Source organism: Musca vetustissima, unplaced genomic scaffold, assembly GCF_032173495.1.
Source record: "Musca vetustissima isolate MV318-11 ecotype Yass unplaced genomic scaffold, APGP_CSIRO_Mvet_v1 utg9771, whole genome shotgun sequence".
Classification (NCBI taxonomy): domain Eukaryota; kingdom Metazoa; phylum Arthropoda; class Insecta; order Diptera; family Muscidae; genus Musca; species Musca vetustissima.
The window spans coordinates 118,050-143,280 of NW_026878785.1; the positions used below are offsets into that span (position 1 = coordinate 118,050).

At 32.4% G+C, this 25,231-nt stretch overlaps 1 long non-coding RNA gene across 1 annotated transcript; it reads right to left on the bottom strand.

Moving 5' to 3' along the window:
- Nucleotides 1-24,164, bottom strand: LOC133323557 (uncharacterized). The gene is made up of 2 exons (XR_009754092.1): nt 24,068-24,164; nt 1-40 (listed from the first exon to the last, which is right to left on the bottom strand). It is a non-coding gene; the product is annotated as an uncharacterized LOC133323557 (long non-coding RNA).
- Between the last annotated feature and the right edge of the window lie 1,067 nt (nt 24,165-25,231).

Consider the following 25,231-nt stretch of genomic DNA (forward strand, 5'->3'; position numbering starts at 1 on the left):
TTGTTTCAGATAAAGTCCATTTTATTGATATGTTTTAGATCTGCAAATAATTAAAACAAAGAAATAAAATTTTTTAATTCTTATTAATAAAAAAAGTATTCATATTTAAATACATATCGCTCATTTGCTGCAAGAGAGGCATAACTCAAAAAAAACTTTATTTTCGAGTTAATGATGCACAATTATTCGCTATAATAGACCTCATGTTGTATACAAAAATGCATATGAATATCTCTTACACACTCGAATTAAGGAGCTGTAGAAGTTCCTCTGTCCCAAATAAAGTGCGAGTAAATTTTCTGCAAAATCAAAGTCTTTTTGAGTTATGCCTGTCTTGCAGCAAATGAGCGATATTAAATATATATAAGGATTACGATATAAGTAGACCTACAATTTTTGCATATTTAATTTGTCAAAGATTGAATATTTTAAGTTGATTTGTATTGTTAAAATACAATAAATTTGTGTAAATATATGAAAATACAAAACAACCTTTCAGATTTGAACGAACAAAGAACATTGGTTTGTAAAAAAATTAGTATTTAAGTATTAAAAAATATGCAAAATCCGAGGTCCAGTCGTACATTAGTGATTGGCTGATCATCAACACTGATATTAGAAATTGAAAATTTTCATAAAGGACAATATTGCTACGTAGTAATAATGCCGAGTTTTTAAAAATCCGTAACTAAAAAATATGTACTAAAAGTTAAAAACAAGTGTACCATAAATGAAATTTTATATATATATATATATATATGGATATATGGGAAATTATAAAATTCTTTTAAAATTCCATTAAAAAAATTTGAAAAATTTTTTTGCGAGCACATTTATGATTTTTGGTACATAGGTTAAGAAAAAGATGCTGATTGGAAATCTGTTCGCGTTCACAAATTTGGATGCTGCGCACAAAAGTTATAGCGGCTTTAAATCTTGTATTTCAAATATAAATTAAATTAATTCCTATTGGTTGTAATTCGCGGATTTCTTTACAAAAGATTAAACACATTTGTTTTCTTTGCATACTTGTCAAATCACATTGAAATACGGTTTAATAGTCGCGAAAAACAAATAAAAGTATGAAAATGTCTGAAAATAAAATTAATTAATTTTTGAATTGCCCAAAATATTTTTTTTTTCAATTTTTGATTTTTTAGTATGGTTAAGGGAATGTGGTTTTGCCTTAATCTTCTAAAATATGTGACGCTTTCTTCTACAAATTCTTTTAGCTGATTGTTAAATATTGGTAGACTCCTCTGTTTAGAGTTTTGACTTTAAAAATTACCAAATATATTGCAGTTACAGTATATGAACATGATCAACATTATAAAGCATACAGTTCGCGTATTCGTTGAAATCAATTGATGCGCATGCGGTTTTCGTATAAACCGAATCAATCTCTTCAAATAACTATGAATTTTTGATGTTTCATTAAGCGGCCAAAGTGTTCCACTCGATGAACTTTACTATTCAAAAACCCTAAAAATGGACAAAAATAACGCAACGTGCATATGATTTTTTTGCGCATCCAAGTTCAGTAATCTCCAATGAAAATACACAAAGTACACCTATTTTAAAAGAATTGGTTAAGAACCGCGGATGTGCCGCCACAATCAATTTTGGATAAAATACGCATATTATTCGCGTATCGATGTATTTTTAACCTATTTTCACACAGATTTGCGAATATGATAACACAGTAATAAATGTATGTGTAATGAATTCGAAGAAAAACACGATTATATACGCGAATTAGTCAAAATAAGTTTTTGCAGTTTCTCCCACATTCAAGGTACCTATATCCGCCGGAATTGAACATGGCTGGGCTCATTACATACACGGGGTTCAACGGCATTTGAGTGGACCTTCTTAAATTTAGACTCAAAAAATAGGTTTTTTTATAAAAATGTACGCACCAAATTTTCGACTTTGGAAACCAATTGCAAAGAAGGTACGGTGAGCACATTCATGAGATATACACCAAACGAATCAAAATCACGAGTTCTACAATCCTATAATAAAGAAAAATTCAAAAAACACCGAAAATCCGGCTTCAAAATGTCAGCATCCTTTTTGGGTGGATGCAGTGATTATATCGAAAAATCATACATTAGAATCATATTGTCCATGGGGTGTTCTGCAACTTATTCACTGATCATATGAGCGTGCGTTGTGTCGTTGAGCTACAAATCAGGTAGGAACACAAAAAAACTCGTTGGCTTCAACAAATTTTCACCCATTTTTTTACATTACCACTATCACAGCTTCCACCCAACTTATTATTTATTACCAGTATTTTACGATTTTTACAAGAACACTTCATTTTATAGAAATGAATTTAAATTATATGCAATATGTTCATATTTCGCGAGTTATAAGTTTTCAAACCTCAGTTTCAAGGAATTTAAAAGATTTTTGTAATTTCCCATATATATTATTACTATCTTAATCCTGCTTTGAAATAGTAATCGTAAGTCCAAATTACAGAATTTCAGCTCTATCTGTTCCCCAAGATACAAATTGTACCAGATTTGGTACTATTCTGTATTTTTCGTACCCATATTCCAAAACTATCCCAGTCCTACAGTTCTACTCGTTCACTAAAATCCAAATTGTACCAAATTTAGTGTACCATAAATACGAATTTCCGAAACTACCTCAGTCATGCACACCACTAAAAATTGTAGTTTATATTTAAGGATTCCAGATGTATTCCTAACATCCAAATTGTACAAAATTTAGTACCATTTATTACTTTTCGTAAAAGTAAATACGAGTTCCCAAAACTTCCTCAATTCTACACTCCAACAGTCGTTTAAATCATAAACTTCAGGATTCCAGCATAATTAGTACAATTTAGTACTTTTCGTATTTATATGTTCGAATTTCCATAAATCCTCAATCCTGAAATCTAACAATGATTTTAATTCCAAATATAAGTTTTTCATCTCTAAAAGTTTTCCACTCTAATCTTAATCTTACCAAGTTTAGTGCCATTAAGTACACATAATGAAGAATTTTCAAACCTACCTCCATGTCCTAATACTACACTCAATATTTTAATTCCAAATTTTAGGAGTCCCACTCTGCCCGTTCACACAAAACCAACTGTACCATTTAGTGCTTATCCATAAGTACGAATTTCCAATACTTCCTTAATACTGTAATTTCAATTCCAAATTTAATTTTTCCATCTTTATCAGTTCACTCACATCTAAATTGTTTCATATTTAGTACCATTTAGTATGCATAATTACGAATTTTCAAAACTACCTTCATATCTAAATATAGCACTCCAACACTAGTTTTAATTCCAAATTTCAGCCCTATCCATTCACACAACAACAAATTGTAAAATATTTGGTACCATTTGGTACTTTTTGTTTCCATAATGAAGAATTTCCTAAACTACTGCCTTCCAACAGTAATTTTAATTCTATAATTCTGGTGTCCAAATTTAGTCTCTCCGTTCACTCAAATCCAAATTGTACCAAATCTAGTGTGGTTTAGTACTTTTCGTACACATAAATACGAATTTTCAAAGATGTATCTATGCTCAATCTTCAACAGTGACCTTAATTCCAAATTTCAGGCTTCCAGCTCTATCCGTTCAAGTAAAATCCAAATTGTACTAAATTTTGTACTTTTCGTAACAATAAGTACAAATTTCCTAATCTACCTCAATCCCACTCCAACAGTCATTTTAATTCTCAATTTTAAAACTCCAGCTCTATTTGTTCACCTAAATCCAACTTGTACGAATTTTAGTACCATTTAGTACTTTTCGTACACGTTTTTTAAAGCTACCTCAAATCTGTACTAAAATAGTAGTCCTAATTCCTATTTTCAGGATTTTATCTCTATACGATTAACTATATGCAAATAGTACCATTTTGTACTTTTTATACACATACAGTGGTGGTCACAGAATTAAAACATTTACTGTGGTAAACATTTTTTGATCAGCCCTCGATTCGTTTGAAGTATTTTTGAAAATTTTTTGATTCAGAACACTTTGATATACTGCACGTAAGAGATTTAGTGTGAAAATGGATAATTATTGCATGCAATTTTTCCATAAATAACGGTTTTTATGAAAATACATCGACTTTGAAGTGGCCATATAATTAAAACATTGTGTGATTTTTTACTTTACTGCATTTTTTGAATATATTTTTAAAAAGAGCTCCTTAATTTAGTTATATTAGGTAAACTAAGCACCGATAAAATCATTTACTGATAAAAATTTTTGAAAAAATCTGTAAAATCTATCAAAATTGCCAAAAATTTGTACAGACAACCTTACATTCAGAAAATAACCCTTATTATAGAAAATAAAGGTCCGAATGGACCAGAAATTGCTAGAATAAGTAGAAAACAATAAATAATTCTCAAAATAAATAAATATTTGAAATAAAAACTGAAAAAATGGGAATTAACCTAAAAGAACGACTCAATTTCGATAGCCTTTATTGAAGAAGGCCGGAATATTTTTGCAGTATGTGAGGAAATATCGATTGATATTGGCATTTATTATATCAAATCGATTGTTCGAGTAGTACAGAATATATTTTATCAAAAAATATATGAGTCACAACAGAACGAACAGAGATCAACACCTATGTTGACGAGTAAAAGTTTCTGCCACACAGCAGCATATTTGATGGTTAACTCTTGACCCTTAAAATGTATTGAACATGACAATATTTTTCCAAAATAATATTTTTTGAATAGAATCATGTTCATTTAATCTATTTTAGCCTAAAAAAAAGAAAAAAATTACAATTTAACCAATATTTAAAGTCTTGTGTTGAGCATCAAAAATGCTGCTGTGTGGCAGAAACTTTTACTCGTGTTAGTGTTGATCTCTGTTCGTTCTGTTGTGACTGATATATTTTTTGATAAAATATATTCTGTACTACTCGAACAATCGATTTGATATAATAAATGCCAATATCAATCGATATTTCCTGACATACTGCAAAAATATTCCGGCCTTCTTCAATAAAGGCTATCGAAATTGAGTCGTTCTTTTAGGTTAATTCCCATTTTTTCAGTTTTTATTTCAAATATTTATTTATTTTGAGAATTATTTATTGTTTTCTACTAAATATAGCAATTTCTGGTCCATTCGGACCTTTATTTTCTATAATAAGGGTTATTTTCTGAATGTAAGGTTGTCTGTACAAATTTTTGACAATTTTGATAGATTTTACAGATTTTTTTCAAAAATTTTTATCAGTAAATGATTTTATCGGTGCTTAGTTTACCTAATATAACTAAATTAAGGAGCTTTTTTTAAAAAATATATTCAAAAAATGCAGTAAAGTAAAAAATCACACAATGTTTTAATTATATGGCCACTTCAAAGTCGATGTATTTTCATAAAAACCGTTATTTATGGAAAAATTGCATGCAATAATTATCCATTTTCACACTAAATCTCTTACGTGCAGTATATCGAAGTGTTCTGAATTAAAAAAATTTCAAAAATACTTCAAACGAATCGAGGGCTGATCAAAAAATGTTTACCACAGTAAATGTTTTAATTGTGTGACCACCACTGTAGGTACGAATTTTAAACCATTTCCATACATAAACACCACTTCCTAACATGGATTCCATATACAATTTCTTGATTCTAGCTATGCTCAATATATTACAATTATAACTAAATTTAGTACTTTTAGTACACGTATAGGTTGTATTTCAAAAACCTTTTTGTACATCTTTCTAACATGCCATCAGTTACCCACATTCTAAATTTCTGAATTCTTCTAATACAAAGCGTACCATATTTGGTATATTTTAGTACTTTTCGTACCATTTTAGTTCGAATTTCCAAAAAACCAGCATTATCTCTCGCCTACACACCAACAACAACCCACATTCAAAATTTCAAACTTCTAGCTTCAGTCGTTTCGTCTGTGCGATGATCTGTCAGTCACTCACTTAACACTAAGCTCTTTTATATATTGAGATTTATGCTTGTCCATATGTATGTTGATATCACGATAGAGATCGCAATATTTGAGATAGAGCTTTGAAATTTTGCAATCCACGTGGCTGTAATTTGGCTTCAATAAAGTTATTGTGGGCTCACAACTTCATTATAGAAGTATAGGTCCATATTTTGGTGTGACACCAACATTTCGATTCCGAATTTTCGGGATTTTTAATATTTTAGGCATCATTTTTCTACAAAAATGGCTGCAAATCGGCATTCTGGATTTGTGGGCTCATTGGGCGCCAGATTCTGGGATAGCTTCCATGTAAACCTCCCGCCCTATTTTCGATCTCACAACATTTTCGGTATTTTGAAGGCTTTAATTGTATCTCCCCCCGCAGTGGTTGAAATTTGATATTACGTGTTTGTAGAGGGTAAAAAAGATCATTGCAGAAAATTTTGGTTGAGCGGTACCATTACATGTGTACTATACCAAATGCGGATAACCATGGATACCCCAATTCCAATGCTAAATATCCTATGAATGAATGTGTAAAAATTCGATGTCATTCCATTCCAAGAACTCGACTCTATCGTGATTTTAGATAGAAGGGCACAACTAAATCGATATAGAATTTTACCCTGATCAATAATATTTTTCACATTTTTAAAGTCCACTCTATTCTATGGCTATATAAAATATATTTCTTCATTTAATTTAAACATTGTTTTTAATATTTCGTTACACAAACCATAACAAAATTGCTATCCCTCACATTCCACGGTGAAGTGTATAAAAAATGCAATAAAATAATATGTTCAATGACTAAGGAAAAATACATTTTCATTTTCTTCTTTTATTTGTGGCTTTACAAACTGCAAATCTTTGTGCAGTTATTCATGTATTTCCTTCCGATGTTTTTTTTTTATTTTTTTGTTTGAATCGGTGGGCGTTCGGATGTGGCCTTTAGACAACGTTGACGACTAGATATAGTTGGAAGACAAAAACAAATCTAATATATTGTCAGGGAATTGTTGTTTTTGTCATCATCGTCGTCAGTTAGTATAGCCTCGGTCGTTGCTTGAGTGACAGAACGAAGGACCAAGTAGCCAAAAGAAATAACAACAAAAACACAAAGTCGACAATCTCGACAATGAATGTGTTCTCGATAAATTGCCATTATTCTCGATTCTCAATTCTTTATCGTAGTGGTGGTGGTGGTGGTGATGGTAGTCGTAGTCGTAGTAGCCGTTGTTGTTGTTATTGTTATTAGTAGATATTGCTGCTGACTGTGGTGGCATTGTTGCTGTTTTCTTGCTTCTTGATGCCATTTTCGTCTCATTGTTTTACAATGTGAGTGTATGCGTGTGTGTGTGGTACAATTTTTTCCTGTTGTAAGTCTCCGTTTCTGGTATCATTGTCTCTGTGTCTCGATGTTGGATATTGTGCTGCTGTCGTTTAAAATATTGTTTCTTAGTCGTTCGTTAGTTGGTTTGTCGTTGTTGTTGTTATTGTTCTTTACAATGCACTTTTATTTCATTCAGGACCTTGTCGTGAGAAGACAAGGATGTATGTATAGGTGTGTTTGTGAGCATATGCCAATATTGCGTGCTCTCTATGTTCAAACAAACTTTTAATTTTTTTAGGGTGAGGGGAGGTAGGGAAGCCGAAAGTTTTCTAAATACAACAACAAACACACCGGTTATCTTGTGATGTTGTGTATGTACACTAGCAAACAGCAATATGGTGTGGTTTGTTGCTTAGACCACCCATCTCTCACTTTCTCGCCCTATATCTTATTAACCCTATGCCAAACACGCGCACCATCATTCATTCCTCTCTCGTTCGCTCTCTCTCTCTCTCAGACACACTCTCTCTCCATATCTGTATTCCAGCCAGAAATATTTTTTTTCCATATCCTTGGGGATATTACAATTTCAATACAAATGCCAACAAACACAACAGCTCTCCTCCCCCACTCAGGGGAGGTGGTGGACAATAAACTAAAATTGGGCAATTGTTTCTGTTTGTTGTTTGTTTGTATTATTTCAGTTCTTCTTCATTTAAATATGATAACCACTTTGCCAAAATCTATACACAGTGTTCGGGCAGTAGCAGTAACAAAAATCGGCTATGTAATTGTGTCTCTGACACGAAATATATTTTTGGCATTTATCTGTGTGCATGTATGTGTGTGTGTTTGTATGAGCACTACAGCTACCAACAAAATATGAATATCAATAGATTTTTCTACTCGAACTTCTCGCACTTCTAGCTGTTGAACAATTGAATTGAATTTTGTGATATGCACTTTAAAAGTTCACACTACAATTCACATGTCTCAAACATTTTAAGTTTTGTGCCAAAAATGCTGGGAGGCACTGAAAAGCCACTTTATTTTTTTCGTATTTTGTTGTTGTTGTTTTTTTACGACAAGTATATTTCGCTGTTTTTACACTCAACAAAAATAATTTTTCTAATATTGTTTATATATTCTAAAAATGTAAACTAACAAATATTTAAATTTGTGAATTCAGAAAGATATTCCAGAACCGATTTCCTAACTTTGTAAAATAGTATATTATTTATAAAAAATAATCATAAAATTGTTGTTTGAAATTATTACATGTGGTACCATCATAATCAAACAGGGTTGATTAGAAATTGAAAAAAAAAATGCTTGAACTAAATAGTTATTAAAAATTGTTCACACATTTTGCGTCGCATAATTGAACTTCCATCTTAAGAAAAATGTCCATTAATTGAAAATTAAATTATTTCCAAAAGGTCAACTTTGAAACAACATCCCTAAACATCCCTAAGTTCTTCCGTGACGAACGTTTTACCCTCCACCACGTGGGAGCATTAAAAACTCCTTAAGTCGGTCGGGACATCTATATGGGGACTATGTTATGAAGTTTTGTGATAGTAGGTTGTAAATGCTCCGAAAAAACAGTATTCCAAATTGCCGACACTCTAGTTAAAAAAAATGTAAACCGATTTTTTAATCTATTTTTTATTTACCAGGAATCCGATATATCAAATTATACCCACTCCTATGGGAAAATTCGGTTAAAATGTATTAATACGGAAAACAGAACTTTGAGCCCATATATACAAATTATAAATTTGTCATCGGTTGGCAAATGCGGCTAAACTCTTACCGAAAATGGGATGGGGCCATTATATGAGAGTTATACTACATCGTAAGCTGACATTGATCATTTTTGCTAGGGAGATTTGAAACCAAATATTTGACACCCCATGAGAACCTGAAAAATCAAATTGGAGGCAATTCGTGATAATAACCATAAGCTTTAAGAGTTCGGCGGTCCCTATTGTTTCAAGATTTTAGTCCTGTACTGTGTATTGATCATTTTCGGTAAGAAGTTTTGATATGCAATGAGAACCAAACGTAAAAAATTACAGTCCATTCGGTTGAAAAACGTGTCAAAAATCCCCCTAATTCCGAATATGGGCCGATATACCCCATTTGGAATTCCAACCATCCTAGGAATAATACCAATGTCAGTGCAAAATTTTAAAGCTCTATCTTAAATATTGCGATCTCTATCGTGATTTCAACAGATAGACGGACACGCATAACTCGACGTAGACATTGGCTGATACATTAGAAAAATTTTCTGACTACATATAGACCCAAATAAGGAGAATTTGTGTTATTTGATATAAGCATTTTTTCTACTTAATATTGTCAATTTTTCCCATTACTACTTGCTTGTCGAACAGATAGGTGGTCGGGTTGGACAACCTCGTGATAAGATTCGATAAACTCCAAACATGGAAAAAAAAATAAAACGAAATACGGAGAAAAAATAAGTAAATAAAAAATAACGATTTGATATAACTTTTGAATAGGGAATAGAAAATCGCATTCTTATTAATCTGAGGAGAATAACTTAGAGGATAGCGACGAACATTGAACTGTAATATATGAATTATTCTGTATTGTTATTCGTGACGCCTCTGTATTCGATGAAATCCGTAATAGAACATGATTAGGAATTACAGCTACCAATAATCCGCAGCAGTTGTGAAGGCTTTGGATAATTTATGTGAAGTTCAAACTATCTAGCGATTTTTTTGGAATTCTTGTCCCACCCAATGCTTACAGAGATTTCATTTCGTCGTCATATTCTAAAGCCGATGATTGATAGTCCTTTGGAGCTGATCTGAGTTTAATATTTCATAGCCAATGTCAACATGGTTTTTAGTCAAAATTTGATTATGGACTAAAACCGAGATAAATTAACATTAAGATCCCTCTTTGCAAATACGTTCCTAATATAGGTCGACGTTTTATACCCTCAGCCTTATGGCTAATGAGAGTATATACATTTTGATATGGCAAAAATGAGCCTCATCAAAATATTGCTTTTAGACCTCATGTTTCTTTGGACCAAATCCGTTTCAGACAATTTGGAGTCGATGTACAAATGTTCGTCTGTCTGGCCGGCTGGGGCGCACGATAACTCTCGAAGGAAGTAATCGATCTCATCACAACTTTGCACATCGTAATGTCGGTCCACTCCTTCTGGTACTCACCCAACAAAATGGTCAAAATTGTGCTAAAAATTAATTAATATCATGCGAACGGATTGTTCGATTTTAACCAAACTTTGTATTCTCTTTACGAAGCCTAGATCAAGTTTGAAAATGGGATCCATGGGTCCACAACTTCTGGTACCTCCCCCACATAGGGTCAAAATTTTCAATATTTATAAATCCAATATCAGGCGAACGGAATGTCAAATTTTAATCAAACTTTACACAACCCATTACCTTTACCAAGCCTAGATTAAGTCTGAAGATGGAACTCATTGGTCCACGCCCTCTGGTACCTCCCCAAGATTGGTCAATATTTTCAATATTTCCCCCAAAAAGGGTCAATATTATAAACTTGTAAATTTTATTTAAAGCGAATTGAAAACCCGATTTGATCAACATTAAATCCAAAATCTCTTAGATAAAAACATATACCTTATATAAAACGAATAGCAAAAACCTTTGTGTAACTCCGAAGACTTCGGCAAGCCATAGATCTGTCGGCAACACCGACTGACACTTTTTACTTGTTAGAATAATACTCAAAAAACGGCACCTCCACCTGTTTTTTACGGGTTTTATCCGCATTTTCCATTCGGGAGAATTTAAACATTGTAAATTGTAATATTGGAAAAACATTGTACTAAAACGATTTTTGCATTTAGAATGCGGACTTTCTTTAAAACAATTTCAAAAAAAAAATGATCTACTGATGGAGCCGAAATTGGTGAATTGGAGGCAGAAGCAAATGTTTCAAAAAAGCTGGACTCATTACTGGTATTTAAATACCAGATTTCTTGAAGCAAATGTATTGCACTTCAAATTTTATTAATTGAAGCATATATTAATTTGAAATTCGCATTATTGAATACTCGGATAAAAGAAACAATGTCACTGCATTTGGCCACTTTTAATTAAGAGGATTTGACTGTATACCACTGTATATTGTTCTAGATAGAGGACATCTTCTATTTTTTCTACATCCCAATATCATGAGGCTAGATTTACATATTTTTTGAAGAGCTGTCAAGAAATTACTCAAAATTTGCAAGTGGTCTGTTAAGAGATTGAAGGAAATCATATTCTTCTGGCTGTATTCTATATGACTCTGCTTTTTTTATTTGATATCACACAGTTAGGGTTTAACCTTGTAAAATTTATGTTTGAATAATTGACGGATGCCATTTATTGTTGAAGAGTACCTAAAACTCGAACAATTCTTTTCGTCATTACAGTATTCAACCGTAAACTAAATACCATAGGACAACATTTTTTGGCTACCAAATATTCTACCAAAAAATATTAGATAGGGTCGCCAAAGACATGAAATCATGAAATTCGGTTCTATGTCTATTTAAGCCCAGCATGCCAGCTCTCGTCTTCAGTATACAAGATATTTGGTTTTGAGTATATTTGTTGATGCAATCATTTTATAATATTTGTAGATTCTGTTCGCACTTTCTTGCGAATGCTGAATATGTTAGCTATGGCTAGATATTCGAAATCCATAGAGTAATTATTGCATGGTCTGTGCCAGTTGTTGTATAAATCGACATAGAATTTTACTCTGACCATGTATATATATCACATACGTTGTCTCCGCTGAATTGCAATAAAAATACAATTTTTGAGCACTAAATATTAACCGATCGTCTTTGACCGGAACCGAACCTGCAGCCGGACAAACATTAATAGATCAATTCAGCACTGTGAATCGGCATACTAAACTGTGAATCTAGGACCAAAATTTCGCTTCGCGTTACAAACTTGTTGGCCACCTACAAACTTTTTGGCCTATAACACACAGAAGAAATGTGTGTGCAGAAGATTCTAACGCCTCAAAATATTTGTAACACTCAATATTAGCCGACACATAGTGTTCATTTGATGTCTGATTTAACAATGATAGGGATTTAAAAGGTCTGGGCATAAATGCTGAATAACTTGCCTCAACGTTGATAAAATTATCACAGATCTACTAAAGGCTGGAAATATCCCCAAGGAGAAGAGCTCCCCAATACGACTAAATGCCATCGCTCTATCTAGAACACCGTATATAAACAATATCTCTGATATTCGAAATGGTTTTTCATTTTTTAATGGCAAAGGCTTAGTTGAACATCTCTGAAGGTTTTAGTTAGAGGGAGGAAGACAGTCGATCAGTTCAGAACGAAGCATGAGACTAAGGTCCAACAACAAACCAGTAGCCAAGAATTATTGGAATTATAGTGCCAGTGTGAAATTATCAGCAGACAACAAGAATAATATACCCTGAAGACAACTCATGATGTCAAAGTAAAATTAGAAGGAAGGGGACATATAGGCAAATAATACAAAACCAATTTTAGCTGAAGAAGAAGCACAGGTGACGAGTATTACAATACAACACAAAGTCTTTGAGAGTTGAAGAAATAGAAATCTCTGAAGTTTTAGCTTGAACGGAGCCTGTTGTTCAATTGAGAAGGAACGTGATGAATTGGCTTGGAAAGACCACGTATACGAATTTCCAATCACCTAAAATAAGCTTCAGCTTTGGTTACGCGGAAAAAGAAGTGGTAAATGTTACTGCAATTAAAACGCCGTACGTAACCGTTAACATTGGGTCATATTTTCCAATTGATGTATTCCAATGGTATATGTAAATATATTCCTGCCTATCATCGCCATTGCCTATTATTTTTACATACAGACTCCGAATTGTTTCAACCTCTATATTAATATTCTTGATATATCAACAAAAAAATTCCTGTAATTTCAGGATAATATCCCGAAATATTGTGTTAGAACTTTTGTCCCTCAGGATATATGCTCTATAAGCCCTATTTTATTGTACCCATCTTGTCAGTCATCGTTGGTGTTGATTTTAATATTTTGATTTTACAAAAATCAAAATGCTCATACATATGTGTGTCAATTAAAAAAACACGAAAAAAAACAACATTATGCGACCTTTTTCAAATTAGAATTTTTGCAACAACAAAAAGTCTAACCGAATCACGAATGTTTTGGCGAGAAACGAAGACTCTGACTGACATTTGAAAAATAAGTGTTCATATAATGGTACTTGACAGCGGCTATGAGGCTTGACTATGAGGACTATGGTACTTGGCGAATGCTTCAAGCCAGCACTCACACACACACACAGACACACTGTGGTGGGGTGCACTTGAAATAATCAACGACCCACCGAACAACCATCACATGCTGCCGCACATATGTACAATAAAAAAATACATATACCCATGGACATGACACACATAGTATTTGGAAAAAAACACACACACTCATACTCGTACAGATGAGTGTATGTAAACATACATACAAATATTATATAATAGTCTAGGCTATATGTATAAGATAAACACACACACACACCCATACACATATTCATCCAAACCAAACTAAACGAACGTATTTGAAGCAAATGACAGGAAATGCAACCATTCACATTTGAAAAATCATTGAAAACTCAAGGATTATCAAGAAGCAATAACATTGCAAAGAAAATTAGCTGATATGTCGATGCTTTAGATAACGGGCAAAAAACATAAAACCAATTAAAAAAATCAAATTGCATTGAACGTCTTAAATAGCTACATTTGTTCAAGAAAAAAGGTTAACTGTCGAAAAGCATCAAATTTCAGAGTGAATTGATTTATTATATTAATTTAAGAGGAGATGTAATTTGAATCGTCAAGCTAGAAAATTTGGTCCTATCGAAATTTTAAAGATGGGATATATATCAGGCAATATATTCCATGCATATATTTAATACAGATGTATATGTTTAATCGACTGATTAAAACCGGATTATATTATCTGCATTCCCGATAAAAAATTTCGGGATCGGCATTTCACCCGCGCATATAAATAATATTGTTAAGTTTACTGTAATGAGATCTATTTATGGTAAATACTTCCGAATTCGACAGTTTTTCATAGTCTCCAATTTATATGAAATTTATTAGAGTACATGGTTTTCTGAACAAGAATCGGATAAAAGGGGAAATGACGATGAAAATATACGAACATGGATTTTTTGTTCATGCGGACACAATCTATAACATTATGAACGACATTCTTGGAAAATATTTGAAGTTTAAAAAAATGTTGGCTTGGGCTACTCAGTTCGCGGTACAAGAAAAAAAGGATAAAAAAGTGCACAATGACTTCAAATAGAAGAAGGATATTTTTTCAAAAAAAATCTCTTTCGATTTGGCTGCAGACTTGTCATTTTAAAAATGATCTGCAAATCAAATATATATAGCCTTTTTTTGATGAAAAAAGGAAAAAATAAAGTCGAACTATGGCCATTCTGGGCCTTTATATACTTGAAAAAGGCATTCATCCCAAAAATGAATTTCCCAACCACCCGCACCATGAGCTTCATTTGATGCATAGTGAAAATAATTAATTTAAGATTTTTAATCATGAGTCTATAATTCTTTTTTCTGGACGCTTACGTCAGGAGAACAAAATAATTTTGAACTTATCGTAATGTATTACTTCTAGTATTCGTAAAATCGCATATATACAAATATTCCTAAAAAATAAGGACAACTTCATAAGAAAATTTGAATTTGTTGTTATATATCAAATGATAATAATACTTTTTCAACTGAATTTTATTTATTGAGGCGTATAAGTGTTTTATTTAACAAATATTGTTCATACGTCACATTGGGCATATATAAAACTTGAGGTAGAATGAGAAAATGAAGTCAGGCATCGAAGTTTATTTTATTTCAATACAACTTTATAGCGTAATATTTTAAAAGATTTACTACAAGGACAGCCGAATCGAGGTGAGGTAAATTCGGAACAAATTTATAGTGAAACCAGTAAGGAAAGCAGTAAATTCGGACTGGGCCGACTATATGATATGTATATGTGGTAAGGGGTAACCACTTTATTTATATTCTACATATGTATCCGAAAAAACGTCGCCTTTTTGAAGAAATTTTGACATGAAATTGAACGAACTTAAATATGTGATTTTTATGTCTTTCTGGAACCTATGTTAAATTTCATTTCATTTGGGCAAGTGGGACAGATTTGCGCACAGTGGGACAGATTTGTGTAAATTAACATAAATAAGTCGAAATTATATATGGAAGCTACGATATATCTATATCTGAACCGATTTGAAGCAAACTTGCCAGAGATTAATTTATATTAATGTCAGTACGTTGTGTCAATCGGCCTGGATATGGATCTCTAGTGCACAATTTACTTAAAATCGGACAAAAAATATATATATAGAAGGTGTACACATCATTCTAGACTTTATTCAATAAGCTATGCCAAAATTCGTGCAAATCGAATGATTTTCAAAGACTTTGGTGTAACATTTACCTAAAATCGGACGAAACTATGTATGGAAGCTATATCTTAATCTGAACTGATTTTCACGAAACTTAGCACATGTCATTCTAGACATAATTCAATACGCTATGCCACAATTCGTGCAAATCATATCATTTTCAGGGACTTTGCATGTATAAATCGACTCAGAAAGTGATTCTATGCATATTCTCCAAAGTAACCATGGGTCTATCTCGATTATTTTTGCCTGTTACAAACATATGCACAAAGACTAATAGCCTGTACCATAGTGTGGTGAAGGGTATAAACATTGTTATTGTCGTTTTTACAAATCGTATACACGTTTTGAGCACATATTGGATATCATGAAACATAATTGGTATTCATCAAATAAAATGGAATTGAATTAATCATAGTGGGTGGTACAAACTATAATTTCATTTGTGGTACAAAATACGAAGTCTGATCAGGGACCAAGCAACTTAGTTCGTTATAGAGAAAGACGTGTCCAAAGCAAGGCTGAACAAGCTAATCATTAATAAAAAAACAGCACAAAACTTTTTGGTAAAGATTACCTGTCATAGCGAGTTCGTTATAACCATATTAAAATAAATGTAAACTGGAAGTTGGGACCGAAAAAACAGTGTATTATAAAAAAGATCGCTACAAGATTAAAGATATGTATGAAATATGTGTCTTTAAACTTCGGGACAAGGAAAAGTTTTCGCTATAAGAAAAGTTCGTTATAACCGGTGTTCTTAATAAACGTGCTCGGCTGTATTGCACAACTATGTTGAGAGGACATTAATAGTTTGTGAGGCAACAAGAGTCTTTAACGTCCAACTTTTAGTATTCCGATTGACATATCACATCTGAATCAATCACCCCCTATTACAATATTTATATAGCGGTGGAATTGTACCAAGACTTTTGTATAAAAAATCACTAAATTTTGCATTGCATATACGCCAAATAATTAGAGACGCAAATATAGGACATCTCTTTCAAAAATTTGCACAAAATCTCATTTTAGGTCCATCGCCGTCTGTCTGACATTTTCGGTATAGACTGTGCGACAGACAATATTGATCCAATTGCTAAATTTTGATCAAAAAAAATTATTGTGGAAAACCAATAACACACAAACTCACACATCGATGATTATTTCTTAGTTTTTGTACAAAAACAAAACCGTGATCATGTCTCAGCCAACATATTCGTCGTACTTGGCTCCCTGATGTATATAATTTTATTATATTTAAGTAGGATTAATTGAAGGGGTTTGAAGATTACGAAAATAATAAATATAATTATTTTGTGATCAGATATGTCATTTTCAAAGAAAATTTTAATCGTATTGGTATATCGAATGATAGTTCAGTAGACCTCTGATTTAACGATTATGCGATTTAACGATGGATAAATTTTATTACACTATGTAGCTTATATAACGATGACTATCAACACAGTTGTACCTCATATAACAATTCACACTAAAAAACGTGACAATTCCACATTTTTATTTGTTTGCGCATTACTTTCAAACTAATTTACTTGCTATTCCAAAAAGAAGAAGATATGCGCCAAAGCCACACAGCTTCTTCCACATGAGCTAACTATAGTGAATGATTTTTCTAAACTCTCATAAATATTAGTTTTCTCGATGAAATAAAGGCTAATAATATATGAAGTATTATATCGAGATTCTATTGTTTATTTAACTGCATTTCTCTTACGCATGCGTATAAGTATTTTGTTTAACAGATATTGTTCATTCGCCACATAGGTGTACCTTAAGCACCAATTTGAGAGAACTACACGGGTTACGAACTACGAAGGGCTGCACTACGTGCATTAACATAATTTGCAACAGTTTAAGATCCAAAATGTGTGATACTAATCAACATGCGGTAGTAATATAATACAACAAATAATACATCTTTTACCACACAGACATTCGGAAAATTAAAAATAACATGGAAACAAATTCGACCGAGTCTAACTTTTTTTTTGTTTTTTTTTCTGGTGCAAAATTGAAGAAAAATCAAAGTGTCGTTCTTCAGGAGTTGTTGTTGTTTTGTTTTTTTTAAGTCGCTCAATACAAGTTATTCTATAAATATGCTTACATTTCAGTGGTGCCTAGTCAACTTTGAGTGCGTATTATTTTGATTGTGTTTACAATAATTAATTAGTGTAAAATGGAAAATATAGATACAAGTGAACATATTTATATTAATTCAAAACATTTTTATTTTTGCGACACTATACTTGAAAATAACCCTTCTATGAAGACCTTTGAAATTTTGCACATAAATTAAGTGAAAAAGTTATTTTCAATTTATTTCAAGTTGCGATTTTTTGCGTTTTGCGAAGACCTCCGTATAAAAAAAGAGAGAATTTAACAAAAAGGAAAGGTTGATGTTGTTTTCGCACGTGTAGTGAGCAAAATTTATATCGACAACATTTCGGATGAAAGAGAGAAATTTTTAAAGCAAACCGTACATTTATTTTGCTTAAAATTTGCCCAAAATTGGGAAAAATGTCACAGAATGATGAATGTTTTTAAAGAAAAAAATCATGAATAACATATTAGATATATTTAATAGCGCTATCGATACTTCTGATCAATTAATTTCCTCAACATTTTTAAATAGACGCATACAAATGCGAAAACCATCCACACTTCGTCCTGAAGTCATTGAATTGTTATGTTGCAGCGAGCCCATGGACAATATTGATCTTAGCAATCAAGACGAAATTGATAAAATAGATGAAGTATTCTATTTAAATTTGCATTAATAATTACATTGTATATAATATAATCAAACAACTTATTATTTGAATTCTAATGGTTTTATTTAATTTGTAATGGAGCACAAACCACAAAATAATATATTTATGATAACTGATAAAATTCTTACAGATTTTAATTTTGGATAGAACATATATATGAGAGCTACATCTAAATCAGATCCGATTTGAATCAAATTTGGAAGAGGAATTTCTGATTTTCGTTGTGATCGGGTGTATATTGTGATTTTGGCTTGATTTAAACATGAAATCGGATGGAACATATATATGGATGTTATATCTAAATCTGACCCGATCTGAACCAAATTTTTCTGAGTTGTTTCTAACCTATAAAAAGGCATGCAAACTAAATTTTACGATGATCGGATTTATTTTGTGGGTTTGGAGTTACTAAGACGTAAAATCGGACAGAACATATATATGGGAGCTATATCTAAATCTCAACCATTTTGAGCCAAATTCGACACACTTATTTGCAGACTAAAACCAAATCGAGCAAACCAAATTTCATCGCAATCCGTTGTATATTACGGATTTTGTACCTCTTAAACCTGAAATCGGATGAACATATAATTGGGAGCTATATCCAAATCTGAACCGATTTCTTCCAAATTCAACAACAACCATTCTAGTAACAAAAAAATCAGTTGGGCCAAATTTCATGACGAATACTATGATTTTGTTGCCATGAATTTTGCACAGAAAAAGTGATCATTTGACCTATAGTGCATCGTGACGTTAATATGGCGGTTATCCCATGGCTAACTTTTGGTGGGAAGATTTGACATAAGTTTTCACATAATCAAATATATTAAATGACGTTGTACATAGTCTCTCTATGAAGTCGTATTTATGTTAAGAGATTTAAATTGTGCTTTTTTGCGATATAATGGCTGCTTTCCCGACAGAACCTTACGAGTTTTTTCTTAATTAATTTATATATTCCCATGGGGTTTTGTTGGGTGTTTTAATAACGATCTGTAAAATCAGTTTTTAATCGGAAACTGGTATTCATACCTTTTTATACCTTGACCAGCTATGTTGTCAAGGTATTATAGCTTTGTGTTTCCCCAAGAGTTTGAAATGCTGAGTTTGGAAGTTTTAATTAAATATTTACAGATATCTACCTATTCCGATATTGTTTCGTGATATCATTACCACACTAGAGAGTGGTGAGGGAGTGTGGAAATGTTGCGCCGATGCCTAGGAAATTTTGCTTGCAGTTCTGTCCTGGCAGAGGAATATTCCTTGCTCATGTTCTACTATAATCTCAACAAACGGCTCACTTGTCGAATCTTGGTTTGATCTTACTTTGCGTAGAGATCATTTAAATGATGTAGTGTTTCACACATAATGTTAACGTTCAATAATATATCATGTCTGAAGACGTGAATTGTGATCTATGGTTATCATAGGGCAAAGAATGCACACATTACGATATTATAATCATATATAATTAATAGAAAGCATATGTAGTCAAGTTTGACAATCTAAATTTCTGTGAATACTAAATAATAATACTTTAAAATAGGTTTTAAGTCAATTTTGATATCAGAGATATTTTCTTGAAAAATTTTATGAAAATCCTCTAAACGGCAAACAAACTACAGAATTCCTCCACACAATAACTTAATAATAATAATAGAGCTATCGTTATTGATATGTATTCAGTATTAAAATCTGGATTATACAAATATTTCTTTAATTTTGGCAGTCCACTACGTATAGCAGACAAAATTATGATGACGACAACAACTAATTTATATCAGTCATCATAGTGTGGCTACTCTTTTTATATAACATTCGTATAAGCAGCAAACACACTCGTTCCCATCATTTAAACTGGATCAGCAAAAAAACAAAAACAACACAAAATTATACCAGGAAACTATGTAACCCATCCATCTATCTAGGATTTCTGTCTGTCTGTCTATCTATCCATTCTTATTCAACAAACAAATCCCCAATATGTGTGTGCATGCTGTATTCCTTATGGTTGTATGGGTAACATATGTGATGTGGCAAATCTCTTGTGATGCTCGACATTGGATCTAAATCAAATTATTTTAATAAAACAAAAACACACAAATCGTTTTGCATAACTACTACAGCTATAACACAACATAAAACATATGGGTTTTCTTTATTAATGAGTTTATATTAAATGCTTAGAATGTTAGAGACATATACACAAAAAATATTCTATCCATCTAGAAATTAGATATATAACCTTATAATACGTTTACATTGTACCGGATTTCGTTAACCCAGTGGGTTTGAATTGTCAATTCTAATGTAAATACCGTTTTAAATATTTAGATTAGATAAAAAGGAAACCCGATTACAAATCTATCAGTGGTATAATGTTATGATATTAATTTTGTGGAATGATTGGTCAAAAATGAATCCAATATCGAAAATGTAACTAACTTCTAAGAGATGACATCTACTTACAATGCGATAATAAAAAGTAGGCTAAAATTACATTACAACTCATAAAAATCGGTTGAAACCAATTTGAAATGTTGTGAATAAAGATATCCTCCACTTGTAATTTTATACATTTTTAACAGATACACTGCGTCAGAGTCTACGTGTTTTATTGAATATTTGTTGTCTTTTATGACACCATATGATTGAGAATATATTATTTTGTGGCATCATACAATTCAAGGTCGATTTAGACATTTTGACTTGTGAAACCCGCGACAAAGGTCGGCTTATAATATAAATATTTACCATTTTACCCATAAAAAAATTGGTCACTATAAACCGGTTCAAAGAGTAAAGATTCTCGTTCTGGAATACCCGTATCTTCCGATTTTATGTATTTTGGATTCTCGTTCTGGAATACCGGTATCTTCCGATTTTATGTATTTTGGATGTTTCAGCATTATCTTAGACCTTATTGTTATAATTTGACATTTCATGTCGTTGGTCGGCAAAAATCGAATCTTGGTGATGATATGAGAAGTTCCCTTTGTACCTTAATTTTTTGGTACTGGTACCGATTGCTTAAATGTGCTATAAGGGGTGCCTATTCCGGACTTATAAGCAGGAGAGTATGGATTGTTTTTGAAAAACATAGGCTAATATTTAGGGAACCAAAAGAACCTACAATATCCTTATTTGTTTTCCTAATCTATAGAACGAAATTTTACACGGCAAAGGAATTTGGGTTACGAATCAGCTGGTATGCTGTGATCGGTCAAAATAGTCCAAGACTTTGTTTTGCCAAAACTTTGATGATAAAAATTCCAGATTTTGTTAAAAAATACGCTAAAAAAATGAAAGAAAGTAATTCGCTTATACCTATGAGATCTGTATTTCTTAGAAATTCATTATACCCTTCACCAAAGGGAGGAGTTATTAAATTTGTTTGCAATACCTCGTAATATTCCTTGAGATCACAGGGTAGCCCCCGAATAAAGGTATTTCCCAATATTCGGTATTTTGAATACGTTTTCCAACAGAATTGTTTGTAATTTGAGTTCTCTTGGAATAACACATATCCGTAGCAAAAACTATTAATAGTACCGTAACCCCAATACTCGGTATTTAGGGAATTTTGGATACTTTTCCAACCGAAATTACTGTAATTTCATATTTTGGGATTTCATTGTTTAACACATCTCCGTACCAAAAATTATATTATTAATATTGACTCAAAATTTCGGGATATCCCCCATATAACGGCAGCCCCAGTTTTCGGTATTCTAGGAATTTTGTACACGTTTTTAATCCGAAATCTCACTACCAAAAAATATCAATATTGATCTCCGTTTTATTATATTCATTCATCTTTTTTTCTCACGTATTTTTCGTTATGTTCAAGGCCCCATCATAACATGAGTTTTCTCCTAGGAGCCCCTATTAATATTAAATACTTGTTTACAGATGTACAGATAATTTTTTAACATCGAAAACGCTAGGAAATTTCAATGCGTCAAGGTGAAATAGAAAAATTGCAACAATTTTTGGATGAAACCAAAAAATACATAAAATTAAAAATCCAGAAAAACAAAGTGCCAAATCACTTTTTTAGTGCTAAACAAGTTTAAAAAGTACTAAATCAAGCAATAAATGTGATAAATTGGTAGTGCAAACAAATAATCTTTCAATTGTGTTATCGTGAACATCCCAATATTCTGCTTATTGATTGTCAATACGTAACCAATATTGAATTTGTCAGCAAATAACATATCCAACTGTTTTTAGGTTCTCGAAATTCTTACTCAAACGATCTAAATGTTCTAGATTTAGAGTTAGTTTTGGGGGCCATCTGCCTAGTCTCTGAGAGGTTTCATATCCTCATATCAGAGGATATGAAACCTCTGAAATGTCGATTTATGTGTAACTAAATCCGACAACGCTGACTCATGGACTCAATTCGATTAAAAAAAAGAAAGATGCACTTCATCATCATTGTTAAAATGTATTAAAGATGGAAATGACTAATATTGCACTGTAAATTCCATCACTATTCCAATTACACAAATTATTCCATTAAACATATTCCAATTACACAATTATTCAAGAAACATTTTATTTCTGCTCTTAAGATTACATTTATAGTAAATTTATTTATATTTTGTTGATTTTTATGATTTTACGCATACGATACATTCATACGTACGTACAAATATCGTGAAAAGAAAACGACAAATAGCCAACTGGTATTTGTTGTTGCTGTTGTATTTAAAAAATACAGGCGCGAAAAATTGAATTGGATATTTTTGTCTATACACAAAATATAGCATGCGCCACAATAATATGAGTCCATATTTCCATCCACTGAATAACCTTGAACAATTCCTTCAAAAGGAACAACAGACAGATGCACACAAAAGCACACACACACAGATGTAGAAAATGTGTTGCAATTAAGTTGGTAGGGTCATTGTACCACACCCCACACATAGTCAATCATTAAAAACGTATCAATTTTTGTAAACTTAAATTCTCACAGAAAAATTTTGGATGGCGTTTTTTGTGTGTGGTGAAATTCAAGCCTACAAAGCAAAAAATACGGACACAGACTTATTTGTACCACTTATGCAAATTGTGATGGTATTTGTGGGAGAAAAAACGCTAGAATGTGTGTAAACATTTGTTATATAGGTACATGTCGTAATTATGGTCACATGACATTCGAAATGGCCGTTTTGTGGTGTTTCATTCGCAGAAACTGTTGCTGCTCTCCAGTGCATAAAATTCACATTTTTTACTCTCCTTCAATGTCTTTCTCTCTCTCTATCTCCATGTACAAGTGTATGCTTATGCTAATACTCATCACTTGACTTTAACTAACTCTCTGTCTCATTAATGCTTTTCGTTCATTTGTTATGCACTGGCGCGCTCTTACGATGTCACTAAATGACATTTCGTTGTTGTTGTTTTTACTTCGAACTTACATGCGTTATAGGTCTCATAGGTCTCTTTCGGAATAACTGCAACATCCGTTTTAATTATGAAATTCCTTTTCTTCGAATGTGCCAGTTACTGGTCTTTCGCACTCTTTCTAGTGCTCTACCTCTCTCTCTCTCTCAAGATATATTTTTATATATATGTATATTTCTTACTTTATGGACAGTTGGAAAAAATCGTAATGATGACTTAATGCTAGTGATGGTGGTGGTGTTTTGGCATGGGGTTGAAATCCTTCTTACAGAAATCTCCTGCAGTCCAGAAATATTGACAAATGTTTCAAGTTTTCCGGACGTACACTTTGCCACATGAAACTTTAGATTAACTCCGTTTACGTTTCGAATGGGGAGGGAGGCTGACGGGTAAGCGCGTGTTGTCCAAAAAGCGGCAAGGCTTATAAATACTACGGCGCTACGATACACAATCAATTACAGTTACTTGACGTTTTAGTATTTTTTTGTTTCTGTTCTCTTTGGGTGTGAGAGAATGTGCGTGCGTGTGTGTATGTTTTATTTTATATCACTGAGGGGGTGGCTTGTGGGGAGTTTTGTACCACGCGGCCCGAAGTGTAACGGAATGAAAGGCTCGACTACGCGACACGTTCTACTACTACTACGATAACGACGACAATTGCAACAACAATACAAAAGACGATGATGACAAGAACAACATAGACGGCCACATTCGTTATGCGCTACTTTCCGTTCTCTGTTTGCATTGACGTTCTGCTCTGTCCTGTTCTTTTATGTTTTCATATGCCACAATAACGACAACGTCGTTGGCTACGACGACGGCGACGACTTCAACGATTTGATGTGATGATATGACGATGATGATGGTTGTGTTACAACCAAAGGAAGAATTGTGGTGTACAGAGATTTTCGTTGGAAAAAAACTTGGACTTTAGTATTTTTTTCATTTGTATTTTAGAAAAAAGAAAACATGCACTTTTCATAAAACTCCAAACACCAAATTGAATTTTCACAATTTTCCTCCAGCAAAACTAAATTTTTTTCTATGTCACAAAACTTCCACTTTTTATCATAAAATATTTCCAAAATAGAATTTTTTTTAAGGTGGATACCAAAAGAATCCTCCACCATAAGAGAAGACAATTTTCTATTTGTTTGTCAGCACAATTTCCTTTGGAA